At 31.3% G+C, this 14,107-nt stretch overlaps 1 pseudogene; it reads left to right on the top strand.

Moving 5' to 3' along the window:
* Positions 1 to 256: 256 nt before the first annotated feature.
* On the top strand, positions 257 to 1,344 carry LOC149540756 (glucan endo-1,3-beta-glucosidase 11 pseudogene; annotated as a pseudogene).
* Positions 1,345 to 14,107: the final 12,763 nt, after the last annotated feature.

Below are 14,107 nucleotides of genomic sequence, written 5' to 3'. Positions count from 1 at the left end.
TAGACGAGAAGACTTGATTGACTATAAATTGAAAATATAGCCCTCCGTCCTCCAATTTCAAAACCTAACCCTCGTCTTCAGAGCAAAATTGTTGAAATAAGAGTTGCATGACGGGCATGGTAACCGTCACACTCTAACCCCCCTTGGCTGGGACAGCAATATTGTATGTTTGACAGCTATGTGGGCCAAACAAAAAGTGGCATTCTGGTGAGGAAGGAAATCTAAAGTTGGTCAGGGTACTCGCTTAGTCGGCTCGATGGAAACATTCGTCTACTTGTGTCGGCAGAGGTGAACCATTTGTTGGTAGGTTCAGACAAGAATTTCAATGATAATAATAAGGTCGAGTGGGAGAAGTGAAAGAAAATTAATGGGGTCACACCAATCAAGTCAGCGAGCGAATAATCCACTTATCTTCGCGTTAGTCGTGGGTCCAAAAGAATGGATTTGACTGTGAAAAGCATACAAAGACAAGGGAGGCATTGATGGAGGAGAGTAGAAGTCGGAATCAACCTCATGTATATTTTCATGAAAAGAGAAAGGTAAAGCGCCTCACACACGCCTCGTTATCCGGATCCTTATTATTGGCCTTGCTGCACTCTTCAAACTCTACGCAGGTGCATCAACTATGGCCAAATCGCAAACAACCTGCTTAGCTCCAGAGTGGATCGTGGGGCTTCTGAAATCAATCAACATCCAAAAGGAAAAATTATATGACGTAGATCAGCGGGTTTTGAGAGCTTTTGCAAATTTTGAAGTGGAACTTGTAGTGGGTTAGGGAAACGAATACGTGAGCAACATGACAGATCAATCAAATGCAGAGGATTAGGTAAAGACAAATGTGTAGGCATACTTACCGGCCATGAAGATCACAAGCATCGCAGTGGAAAATGAAGTTTTATGGGCAATGACATGGATCTCATGACGAATCTGGTGCCAACGATGCAAAATATCCATTCAGCACTCGTGAGCCTCAGCCTGGACTCCTCCATTAATGTCTCCACTGTGCACTCTAGTAGTATACTTTCTGTCTCTTACCCTCCATCCGCTGGGTGCATTTTCAATCCTCAACTCACCACTTTGCTCACACCGCTTCTCGAGTTCCTTATGCAGGCTCATTCGTCGTTCCTCATAAACGCCTACCCTTTCTTTGCCTACAAGGCCGATCCAAACCAAATCCCGCTAGATTATGTACTATTTCAACCAAAAGATGGCATGATAGACAAAAATTTGCCCTATGACAATATACTTTACACCCAAATTGACTCAGTTTACGCCGCTCTGGCTCTTCTTAATCTCTATGTCCATAATCTCAATGGCAGTTCCTTTCCGCCATTAGAAGACTGAGTTTCTTGCTTGATTTTATAAAGCTAGGAAATGATGAGCTTAAGACGGCTAAATGCAACGTACTTGTTTTACTGACACAAATCATAATGGACAAGATTTCAGTTAGATTTTTCTCAGATTTTCTCATATAAAATCATAACGGCCCATATTTCTTGAAGATTTTCCTCATTATGCAAGAATCAAAAACTGATGGCCCAACTCACTTGTACATTAACTATATATTTTTGTCGGTGATCAAAAACTACTAACTGAAGATGGTATACCTTCCAGCGAGTGAAGATGGTTTGCAGGTGTGAGACAATTTTTGATTGCAGGCAATCCCAATGGGAAAGCCTATCAGCTAAATTTTAAAAATAATTTGATTGGTATCATAAATCTCATTCAAGAAATAATATATATTTCTATATCATCAAATATATGTTAGACCTATTATTACAAATGTTTGGAACATTCTTGATATCAATCAAACCTCATATTTGTATCACATTATTAAAATCAAACATAGTTAATGTAATTAGCATTAAAAACCTAAGAAGTCAAGATATTGACTCTACCAACCATAATAGCCTAGAAATCCATCTCAATGTAAATCATATATGATGGAAGAAACATGTAAATCGTATATCAAAACCTTACAGATCGGTTTATTAGTGAACTAATCAAAACTACATACACATAACAATAACATGTCATATCTATCTTCTAACCCTTGCAAAAGGCAGGGACTAAAACTCTCTTAGAGCTCTTGTTATTGATGTTTCTATTTAATCACAATTTAAAATTATTATTAATGTTTTCATACATCTACACCCTTCTAAAAATTGATTTGATAAATTTGTAGATTTGACTAGTAAACTTATTTGTTGTTGTCAATATGTGAACTTTCAAGAATTTAAAAAGGGAAAAAGGTTACTAGTCAAATACAATACAAAAGTTAAGACAAATAAAACAAATACTCAATAAATTTTAATTATAGATATGATACTTACAGATTATAAGAATTATTTGTTGTAGAATCTTTTGTTCTAGTTGATAGAATAAACTTTTTATACTAGTTAACAAGCAACACAAACTTATTATAGATCAAATCCAACCAAAATGAGGTAGATTCCTTTAGTAAATGTTGAAGATAAATAAAATGAAAGTTCTAAGTTTTAATCTCTTTAACATATATCTTCTTAATAGTAGTAGTAGTGTGTGTGTGTCTATATATATATATATATATATATATATATATATATATATATATATATTAAATAGAATTACACATGCACAATTGACAAATAGATAGACAATTTAAATATAAATTACATCTAACAAAATTAAAATATTAAAACTTTACACAATTTAAACATGAACTCTAAAATTAAAAAGAATAAAATTGTATATCAAAAAGTTGAAATATTTCAAAATTAATTACAAATAATAAAATTACATCTAAAAAGTTGATCTATTAGAAACTTTTTATTATAGATTGAATCCCACAAAAGTAACTTATCATAATGAAATATAGATTTTTTTAATTTGAAATGGGTGTCTTGGAAAATTAAAAAACAGAAAAATAAAATACCACCTTATTTTTCAAAATGCCACTCATAGGCCTGAATTGTCGGTTATTTTCTTTTCTTTTAAGTGTATAATTGATTTATTTATTACTTATTCCCTACTTTTCTCTATCCACTAATACATTGTGAACATGTCCATGCTTGTCTCGTGTTTAGTTTTTCTATATTCTCATATAAAAACAAATAACACCCACTCCCAATAATGTCCTTGTCTCATTTTCCTCCACTACTAATTTCACCATTCATTCTAATGTTAGATAAGTAGTGCTTCCCATGATAACAACCCCTTATTCTCGCCTTATATTGTGTCCTACATCTAGGATTCCTCTATTATATGTTGTCAATTAAAGTTCTTTATCATGACTTAAGTTTTTCATTTTAGATTCTTAAAATGGTTAATTTCATTTTTATAATGATATGTAATTTTTTTAGTATAATAATCAAGGGCAATTTCAATATTTTTGTCTCCATTAGTATTGTTACTAGGTAAGGGATTGTATGTTATAATAAAATTTTAATTTTATTTAATAGAGTCTACATCTATTGATGTGCATGTATTCATTTTGTAGGCTAGTAATTATATTCGTTACAAATGATAAAACATAAGATAAAATTAAAAAATAAGAAGACTCAAGATACATATTTTTCACCTTCTTTATTGTGAATTTTACTTACATAATTACTAGATTTGAGTGGGAAGTACAATGATTATTATGGATTTGGTTGGTTGTTTACTTCTAAAAATATAATCGTTGTACTTCACATTCAATTTCAGTAATTATGTGAATAAAATTCACACTAAAAAGATGAAAAATAGGTATTAGTGTAGTCTTCCTTTTTAATTTGGTCTCATGTTTTGTACTTTGTATCAAGTATCATTTGTAGCAAGTAAAATATAGTTTAGGTGAAAATTGACTAAGCAAGGCATGTACCCCTTCACATCACTAAATAAAAACTTCATTTACATGTAAACAAGAAACCAAATCCATAATTAAATTTGACTTAAGAAATTGAAGTTCACAACCATAAATGTGATCTTAAAAAATTAAATAGATTTAAAAGTGTAATTTAAATTATTAAAAAATAAAACTTTAAGTAATAATAATATGTAAATTGAATGACCACTTTTATATTGATTTACTAAATTACCAAATCTGACTCACTCCATTGTAAAGCTCATTTGCCCTGTTCCACAAGCGATTAAATTAAAATTAAAAATTCTACGTAACAACAATTTATTCCCCACTACCACCTATTTGAATCTTCTAGGTATATTGTCTTACAAAAATAAATTTTATGTTCATATCATACATATATTATGAAGAAAATCATACCGATTATTAAAATAGTGAGTTTTCAATTTTAAGAACAATAATATTTTGCTTATTATTGTTTTTAATACCAGCTGCAGCAACTTGCACCACCATTGCGTAACGGGACGTTTGAAGGGCGTCAAGTTAGGAGGAAGGTCCGCCGTCAATGATCCGTTAAATTTGACGTTTATAACTGAAAGTCGGTCCGTCAAAGTTTCTAGAAACATGTGACGTCTTCTCATTGAAGCAAAAAGCTGATCGATCTTGTAGGAACGCAAACCAATGGCTAACCCAGTTTGGATTACGTCATACTGTTCTACCAACGTGCAAATAAGATTCTGCCCACTTAGAATAATAATAATCGGTATGATTCTGCCCACTTAGAATAATAATAATCGGTATGATTTTACTTCATAATGTATGTATGATATGAACAGAATTTTTAATATTTGTAAGAAAATATACCTAGAAGACACAAATAGTTGGAAGTCGGAAATAAGAACTTGTTTCATAGTTTTGAAATATATATTATGCAGAACAGATCTATGATCTATGTTGTATAGATTTTCTATTTTTTTATGTCGATTCAGCATTTTTGCTTAGTCTTTTTGGTTAAGAACTAAGCACTGAGGGGTATCCATTCCGCCAAATTCGCCACAACACGATCTTGGCCTCATCCCTTTTAGATGTCGAAGCATTGAATTTAATCACCTCTGAAGTGGGTCAGATCTGGTAATTTAGTAATTCAATATACAAGTCCTCATTTAATTTATATATTATTAGTTAATTTATATATTATTATTTAAGGTTTAATTTTTTAATTATTTAAATCGAACTTTTAAATTGTTGTTTAAATTTTTTTAACTACATATATAGTTGTGAATTTCAATTTTTCAAATCAAATTCAATTATAGATTTGATTGGTTACTTACATATAAATGAAGTTTCTATATTTTAGGTGCGTAATTACTAGAGTTGAATGTGAAGTACAATGATTATATTTTTAGAAGTAAACAATCAACTAAATTCATGATAATCATTGTACTACACATTCAACTCTAATAATTATGTAAGTAAAATTCAAAAAAAAAAAAAAAAAGTATGTATCTTAAGTCTTCTTATTTACTATATTACTTAAGATAGAATTATTTAAATTTAAAAAAATTACTACATTACATAAAAAAACATGTAACAAAAAGAACTATACAGTAAAATAAATTCGAAAGAAAAATAAAATTGAAAGCCAAAAAAATTACTTAGATTGTATTAAAAATGATAATGCAATAAAGAATTATACAGCAAGATTGAATGTAATAAAAAGACAATTGTACAAAGACCGCCAGACGATGACCGCTATAATATCACGAGACCAAAATAACATATGACTATCAACGTTTATTTGTTTGAAATATGTATCTTGGAAATAATACACACTTTCTTATCTTTTGAAAGGCCACCTGTAATGCATATATTTGTTGATTATTTTATTGAGCATGATTGATTTGTTACTTTTTTCTAGACTTTTTGTTGATCCAATAATACATTGAGCACATGGCCACGCTTGTCTTGTGTTCATTTCTTTTTCTTAAATTGCTTTCCGTATTCCCAATATGCCCACTCCTAATTATGTCCTTTTTGTCATATTTCCCTCTCATTTTGTCATATCTCCTACTACTTCTCAATTTCACCCTTCTCTGAAAGTTACTACCGCTTCCCATGATAATCACACTTATTATCACCTTGCTATTAGGGCCTCTATCGAATATTCCTCTATTTATATGATGCCAAGTTCAACTAATCTTCTATAATGTGAGTTAGCTTTGACATGTTAGATTCTCACAATTGTTCGTTATTTTTATTTTTTATAAATTTACGGTCTTGAACTCAATTTAAGTAAGGAAAGGTAGAACTACAAGTGAGTTTGTGTTACTTTGTATTCACTTGAAAATGCATAATTTTATATTTTAATGGGGATCAATATAAAAAATGGCTAATCTTTATTCAAAATGTACTAAAGACAAAACGAAGTCAAATTTCCTTTCTTCTTTTTTGAGATGATAGCGGCATGTAAAAAATGTGACCAAAATAAAAAGAAAAGTACAAAATGTATATATCATAATTTTGTATATCAATGTAATAATAAATATGAATGTAATAATCATACTCCACACATAATCTTTATAATCAATAGTCCATCTAGAAACCAACAAACAAAAAACACTTGAACACGTAGCTTGTAATATTACTATCAAAATTTAACTTGTGTAGGATTGAATAAGTCACACCTAACATTTATTTAAAAAGAACATATATGACACTTAAATGTCTAAAATTTAATTAAAATTAAAGCAGGCAACACTTTGGTGCTATCTTAAAAAAATGTAAGGCACAAGATTCATTTAGCAATATAGGAAACCTTAGTATGATCTTGAAGTTGTAATGGACATAAGGTCACACAAGCATGAAGCTACATTGTGTACAAGAATGCAAATTTAAGTATTTCATGCTTGAGTGAAAGCTAACAATTAGTTGGAAGAAAGTCAATAAAGATCCATAATGAAATTCGATTTAGAAATTCAAAGGTCACAATCACATATACATATAAATATATATATAAAAACAAAGTTCAAACTTAGATGTATAATCTTTACATAAAGATAAAAATGACACGTTCAAAAGTTCAGTTCAAACTATTAGAATATAAAACATCAGCTAAAGATAATGCATTGATTAAATGACACCTGCCCAATAAAATACACCATTTAAACACTAAATTACTATAATAAAAATTAAATTATCAATCACCATTCCCAACCCACTCCATTATTAAGGATCATTTGATTTGTTCTAAGAAAATCTGAAGTAAAGATATTTGTTTGCGTGATAGAGATTTTAAATTTATTTAAGAACAATTCCTTCCTAACTTTCATATATTGTTTCTTACAAATACAAATACATAATTGCTTTTTCATATATTAAGGAAATGCTTTTTCATTTTGTTCTTGGTTGTAGCCGGTGGAAGCTAAGGACCACATCTCCACTGAAAGGACGGCTGGCGTGAAACCTGTAGATTTATTATTATTATTATTTATAAGAGATTGCAGAATCTTGTTTTGCACGTTGGTAAAACAAAAAATAATGGAATCTTGGCAATTAGATAGTGGACATGATTTACGCGCCTGCATCGACGGTTCAAATTGACTCCTTGCTTGTGATAATTCGATCGCACCGTCCACGTTTAATTTACCAAACGAAAAATAAATAAAATTGAATTGCAAAGATTCCCTGCATGACACGAGATTCCCTGCCCTCATATATGCGGCCGTCATGATCGATAAGACGTTACAATGCACATGTTCCTAGAAACTCTGCAGGCACAGCTTTCCATCATAAGACGTCAAATTTAACGTCAATTTTGACAGTGGGGCCCCCCATGTAAGTTACATCCCACTGTTCACAAACGTCCCGTCGTGAAAATGGTGACACTTAAAGCCATATTTTTATGTCGTTAGTTGAATATTATTTATGATTTTTACAAACTATATTAGGTTGTGATATTGCTATCACGATTTAATTCTTTGCTTTTTGAGTCAAACTCATTGAACCGTGTTTCATGAGTAGTGATTCAGCATGAATCCATCTTTCATGAGAATAAGTAGAACACTTAGCACTCATTGGATCTAACCTAGATCCAATGAGTGCTAAGTGTTCTACTTATTCTCATGAGAGATGGATTCATGTTGAATCACTACTCATGAAACACGGTTCAATGAGTTTGACTCAAAAATCACACAATTAATAGCAATATCACAATTTGACTTGTTGTGGAAATTATCTCCTATTTATCAAGCATATTAGGTGTTTTGAGCTTATGAATGAATAGTTTTTTTGATGGAGTTCATCCACAAATAAGTTTTAGATACATAAAATTTTGTTTATAAATTAAAGTTTTTTTCCATAAACATTTCAAGTTAAATTCTATGTTTCATTAATAAATTGATCAATTTAGAATAAGAGAATTGTGAAAAAGTTACTGTACTAAAAAAAAATTGAAAATGAATAATTTTGTTTGTTTGAAATGTTGATTATATTAATTTAAAATATTTAAATTGTGAAGATTATATATTTAAAAATTGTAATTATATTTAAATGATTATATTATATTTGTGGATTTGGTATCTATAAATGTACTTGGCCAAGTTTCTAGAAACAATAGTGTGGTGTTCTTTAGCATTGACATTTGAAATTATTAGTCCCTGCCTTATATAAGGCAGGGAACTAATGTTTTTAGTTGTGGTTCACTAAATAATTCTTATATCTAGAATCACTTTATCTCTAAAGTTGAAAAAACTTTATTTTTAAATTAATTTTTACCTATTAATTTCTTAATTTTGATTGGCTCACCCAATTTTCTTAGGGGTAACATTGATTTTGTGAAATCAAAATTTCCAAAAAATTAAAGTTCCAAAACTTTATTCCAAATTCGGAGGAAATGAGCAAAGAGAACAACTAGGTTTCCAGAACTTTCTTCCTACATTACCCATCAACGCCATGGATAGTTTCATGAATCTTCCTGAGGAGCATCTCAGCAACATGGAGCTAGGCTTCCATGATCTAATGTGCAGTGGACAAAGTATTATCTTCCACCTGCTTCCATGACACCAACCTTAGCAACAGACTTTCCTCATTGAACCTATTCACAATAGGCAAAGCACTAGGGCGCTACCAAACCATCCCTAGAAAACTTGTTCTCACCACCAGTTGTATCGTGGATGCCTCATTATCCCATCGCAGTTCATCATATCAGCTCAATTTGCGCATTTGTCAAGGACTCTAACCTTATAATCCACTCAGCCTTATCAATGTAAACCCAGCTAGCATCACAAAGAATCGATAAAATAAATTGAAAGCTCATTTTCAAACCCTGGAGTGCAGGCTTAACAAGCGGCTCGTTACTCCATCCAGGCCATTACCTAACATTCCACATCTTTTGGAGCTCATCATGGGGATGCACATATTACTCATAAGCTTGAAACTCCCATGCCCTCGGCTCCGTAGGTGCTTCAATCTGGAAATTCATAAAACTCCCAGAAATCATCATCCTCTAAGGAACGTTCCTGCTTATAGTTTCTTTGAAACCCTTGACCATTCCTGTGCCCTCCATAACATCAAATTCACCACCTCACAAAATAAAGAATTGAATCCCATGCACATACCTCTGAATCTTTTCCAACTCAACCGCTCAACATAAGTGCCAGGTTCAAATCTTAGCCACAAATCAAATACTTCTCATAATCATTTCCAAATTCACCAACTCACATAAGCACAAATCAAACCACCTCAGATTTGTCTACAAATCACCACTTCAACAGCTTAGGTTCGAATCCCAAGCACGAATCAGAACACCTCACAACTCTTCACAATTATTGATTACCCAATTATGCAGATAAAAAAAAGAATTTTGAAATTAACGACCATTTCAAAATATAATGTATTTTTCAAAGGACCCTGTGGAAGAAATCAATTTGTGTTCAGTATATTTATCACTATGCTACATTGGTAATTTATATTTTTTAAATTGGGTGAAAGATTTCATAGTTGGGTTGAAAAATGACAAAAATAAAATAAAATAAAATATGGTTGAAAATAAAATAAAGTAAAATATCGTTCAAAATGATAAGGAAAGATTTCTGATGCCTTAATTGATTAATCCAAATTTTAAATAAAATTTAATTTATGATTTATTATTTTTTAAGAATATTATTTCTTACTAGATTTATTATAGGTATTGAATATAATTTGATAAATATTTTTTGCTAATAATAAACATTATTTATGTTTATAATATTAAAAATTTGAATTTAATATTTATCTTGTATAGTAGTTAAAAGTATAGTCATATATATTTATATTTAAAAATATTAATATACAATTTATTTATATATTGTTTTATATAATTGTAAGTGGATTTATTAATTAAGTATTATGAATACATTTATAATATTAAAAATAACTTGATGGGTATCATAAATCTCATTCAAGAAATAATATATATTTCTATATCGTCAAATATATGTTAGACCTATTGTTACAAATGTTTGGAACATTCTTGATATCAATCAAACCTCATATTTGTATCACATTATTAAAATCAAACATAGTTAATGTAATTAGCATTAAAAACTTAAGAAGTCAAGATATTGACTCTACCAACCACAATAGCCTAGAAATTTGTCTCAATGTAAATCATATATCTAAACCTTACAGATTGGTTTATTAGTGAACTAATCAAAACTACATACACATAACAATAACATGTCACGACTAGTAAACTTATTTGTTGTTGTCAATATGTGAACTTTCAAGAATTTAAAAAGGGAAAAAGGTTACTAGTCAAATACAATACAAAAGTTAAGACAAATAAAACAAATACTCAATATATTTTAATTATAAATATGATACTTATAGATTATAAGAATTATTTGTTGTAGAATCTTTTGTTCTAGTTGATAGAATAAACTTTTTATACTAGTTAACAAGCAACACAAACTTATTATAGATCAAATCCGACCAAAATGAGGTAGATTCCTTTTCCATTTTTATAAATATAATCTTCTTTGTATCAATGTTTATAGTTTATGAGATTATTTATTCTAATCAATTGAATAAAAATTTGATGGTAATTAACAACCACAATAAACATATTCTAGATTGAATCCAACCATAGTTAGGTGTATTCATTTTTTCTTTTGATAAATATCATTTTGTTTGCTTGATTAGTTTAGTTTATTATAGATCAAATTCAACTAAAATGTAGAAGACACTCAAATATTTTACGGTATATGATACATTAAGTGAGCGCCCTAATTTTATGCTTCTATAAATCCTATGATGAAATCTCAAATCACTTGTAATTTTTAATAGCAACTTACTTGGGAAGTCATATGCTTATAAGTAAGGTTTTAGGACCACATTAACATGTTTTTTGCTAAGATGTTGAAAGATGAGAAACCCATACTTGTGCACTAAGCACAGATCACATGGTTGGCTATAAAAAATGTATTTCATTCAACCATTGATAGTTATTGTCAACACTAACAATCATAAAAAATAATTGGCATTAAACCCACAAGTGCTATAATTTTTTTGGTATGCGTTCAACTAGTGGGTCCTTTACCTAGATCAACTACAATCTATAATTGATAAGAATTTTTTTGAAGATTGTGTGCAAATTTTTGTATCAATATTTCAAACCCACTCCTTGATTCGTCATCAAAATATAAATCAACATACCAACCATAAGAAACTAGGAACACTTGTAATGTTACATAGAATTCACTAAACTCTCCATGCTAACTAGTAGACCTTGTATAACTATTTACTAGTTCTCCTTCCCCACTCTACAATGTGGAACAAAAGGACCTCCTAATATAGTCTTCACTTTTTTATTGATAAAATTGAACCTAAATGAAGAAGACAAAAATATATGACTTTTGAACTACCTACATCTAATTAATAAACACTCAAAGTCTATTATAGATCACTTACAATCTTTAATTCTTATTGGTGTTATTTTTCAATTAAGTCATGTGCATATTTTTGTGTCAATATTCTGGACCACATTTCCCAATGCACCATCAAACTACAAACAAGCCTACCAACAATAATAGACAAGAACCCTTAGACTTAGTGACAAACTTTGTCACCATATAGCTAGGTATAGTACATAATGAAAGAAGACTTCAATAATATATCAATATGCCTTGTACAACTATTAACCCTTGCCCCTTCCCTACCCCCAATGTGAATTAAAAGGACCTTCTCGTCTATCTCTCAAAAATTAACATTATCACCTTTATGGATGAGATCCATTTAAAAATAAATAAATTTAATTATCTATCATCAAAATGCACATCAATCTACCAACCATAAGACAAAGGGACCCTTGAATGTGGCATTAGACATTGTCAACATATAACTGTTACATAGAATACAACAACAAGACTTCCATACTCATCAATAGATCTTATACAACTACCTAGTAACCCTTAGTTACATAGAATACAAGAAGACTTCCATACTCATTAATATATATCATACAACTTATACAACTACCCTGTAATCCATTTTCCTTCCCTACCTTACAATGTGGATAAAAAAAGTACCCCTTTATCAAGCCCTCACAATTTGCCTTACTATCAGGGCATATGCACCGAGTTGTGGTGCCAAAAAGGTGACAAGGAAATTTTTTTTCCTATTTTAAAAGGAGTGTACGCACTATAGTGCGCACGTGCTATGGCTTGGGCAACCCAAGCCATAGCGCGTGCGCGCTATAGTGCGTACGCGCTATAGCGCATACACACTTTTTTAAAAAAAAAGTATATATGATGGGCTGCAAACCCGCAGCCCATCATTTTCATCAGCATTTTCTTCTACTCCTACAGTGAGCAGCGCGTACGCGAGTTGAAGACTCAACATTTGCACCACCATTTGCCAAAATGCCTCCTCGTCGACGAAATCCAAGACCACAAGCGCACCCACGACGACACCGTAAGTGATATAAACCTAACTTTGCATTGTTTGATATATTTTTCATATTGTTTTGTAAGTTTTTTATATTCTTTTGTAGGGTTTTTACAAATTTCATTTAGATTTGTTTATTTATTTGAATTTCAATTGATTTTTTATCAGGAAATGTTCATAATCAACCAGAAAATCCACAAGAACATCAAAACCCTCAAGAACTCCAAAACCAAAACCCTCCTCAAGAAGAAGAACAAATTCCACAACCCGAACCAATTGCAAGACCTCCACCAGGCACACAAGAAAATATAAGAAATGAAATTGAGAGAGGCAAAACTGAATTAGAAGGAATCATTGCTCGGTTGAAAGAATCCGAACAAACCAATCCAATGAGGGCTCAATTGGCATCATCCCTCGAATCCATTAACACTCAGATAGCCTCAGTTAGTGGTCAGTTAGATATTTGGCGGGCTAAGAGGGATGAACAAAAAATATTTTATGCAAATAAATTGTCATATGAAGATGTTAGAAAAAAGGAAATACCAAAAGGTAGTATATGTGCATTATTTAGAAAACCCGGTGAGCAAAATACTGTTAGAGAGGGTACTAAACGATTCCCCATCCATTGGTGCATACATGATGCTATTAGAAATAATTTTAGGGATAGATGGTGGATGGTTTTTGATGTCCCTCCTTGCAACAATCACAAGGTCCCCATGTATTTTTTGAAGAAAATTATATTGTGAGTTTGTCCTTGGGGAGATCCCCAATTATTTTGATATGTTAGACTCCCAGGGTAGAGGTGGGGGGTCATCATTTGAGAGGCCAGGAGCATGTCATGACCCTAATGTAGTTAGGGCAGTCGTGGTCCATCCACAGTGCGAGCATGTGATTATTCCTTCAGTTGTGAAGGAACATGTAGAGGCCAGCACTCTAGGGGCCATTAATGCTTTGACGCAGACCCTCATCCATTCCACGAGCCCATTAGTTGAGGGGGAGCCTTCTATATGTCATGGTCACATGTGCACTTCATGCGGATCCCTATGTACATTTGGCACTCATGTCGGAGATGGTGCAGATGATGGGCTTGTCACCGATCAGTTCCTGAATGAGACATTTGGCATTGACACACAGGTAAATTACTAATTTGATCATATTTCATACATATAGTGAATGATTAATTAATTAGGATTTATTGACATTGTTCAAAATTTAGGGTCAAAGTGTTCCTGGGCCTAGCAGTGATCCTCCAGGCCCATTTTTTGTCCCTTCGACGAGTCCTGAGGTATGTATCAATTTAATCATTTTAATTAATATAGATATTTATTACGTAATCATATTAAGGATTGAACAAAAAAAATA

This window comes from Cupressus sempervirens, chromosome 9 (genome assembly GCF_028749045.1).
Source record: "Cupressus sempervirens isolate cs-2001-9-10 chromosome 9, ASM2874904v1, whole genome shotgun sequence".
Classification (NCBI taxonomy): Eukaryota; Viridiplantae; Streptophyta; class Pinopsida; order Cupressales; family Cupressaceae; genus Cupressus; species Cupressus sempervirens.
The sequence above is the reverse complement of the archived record's forward strand: the minus strand, read 5'-3'. Positions and strand labels throughout refer to the sequence as shown.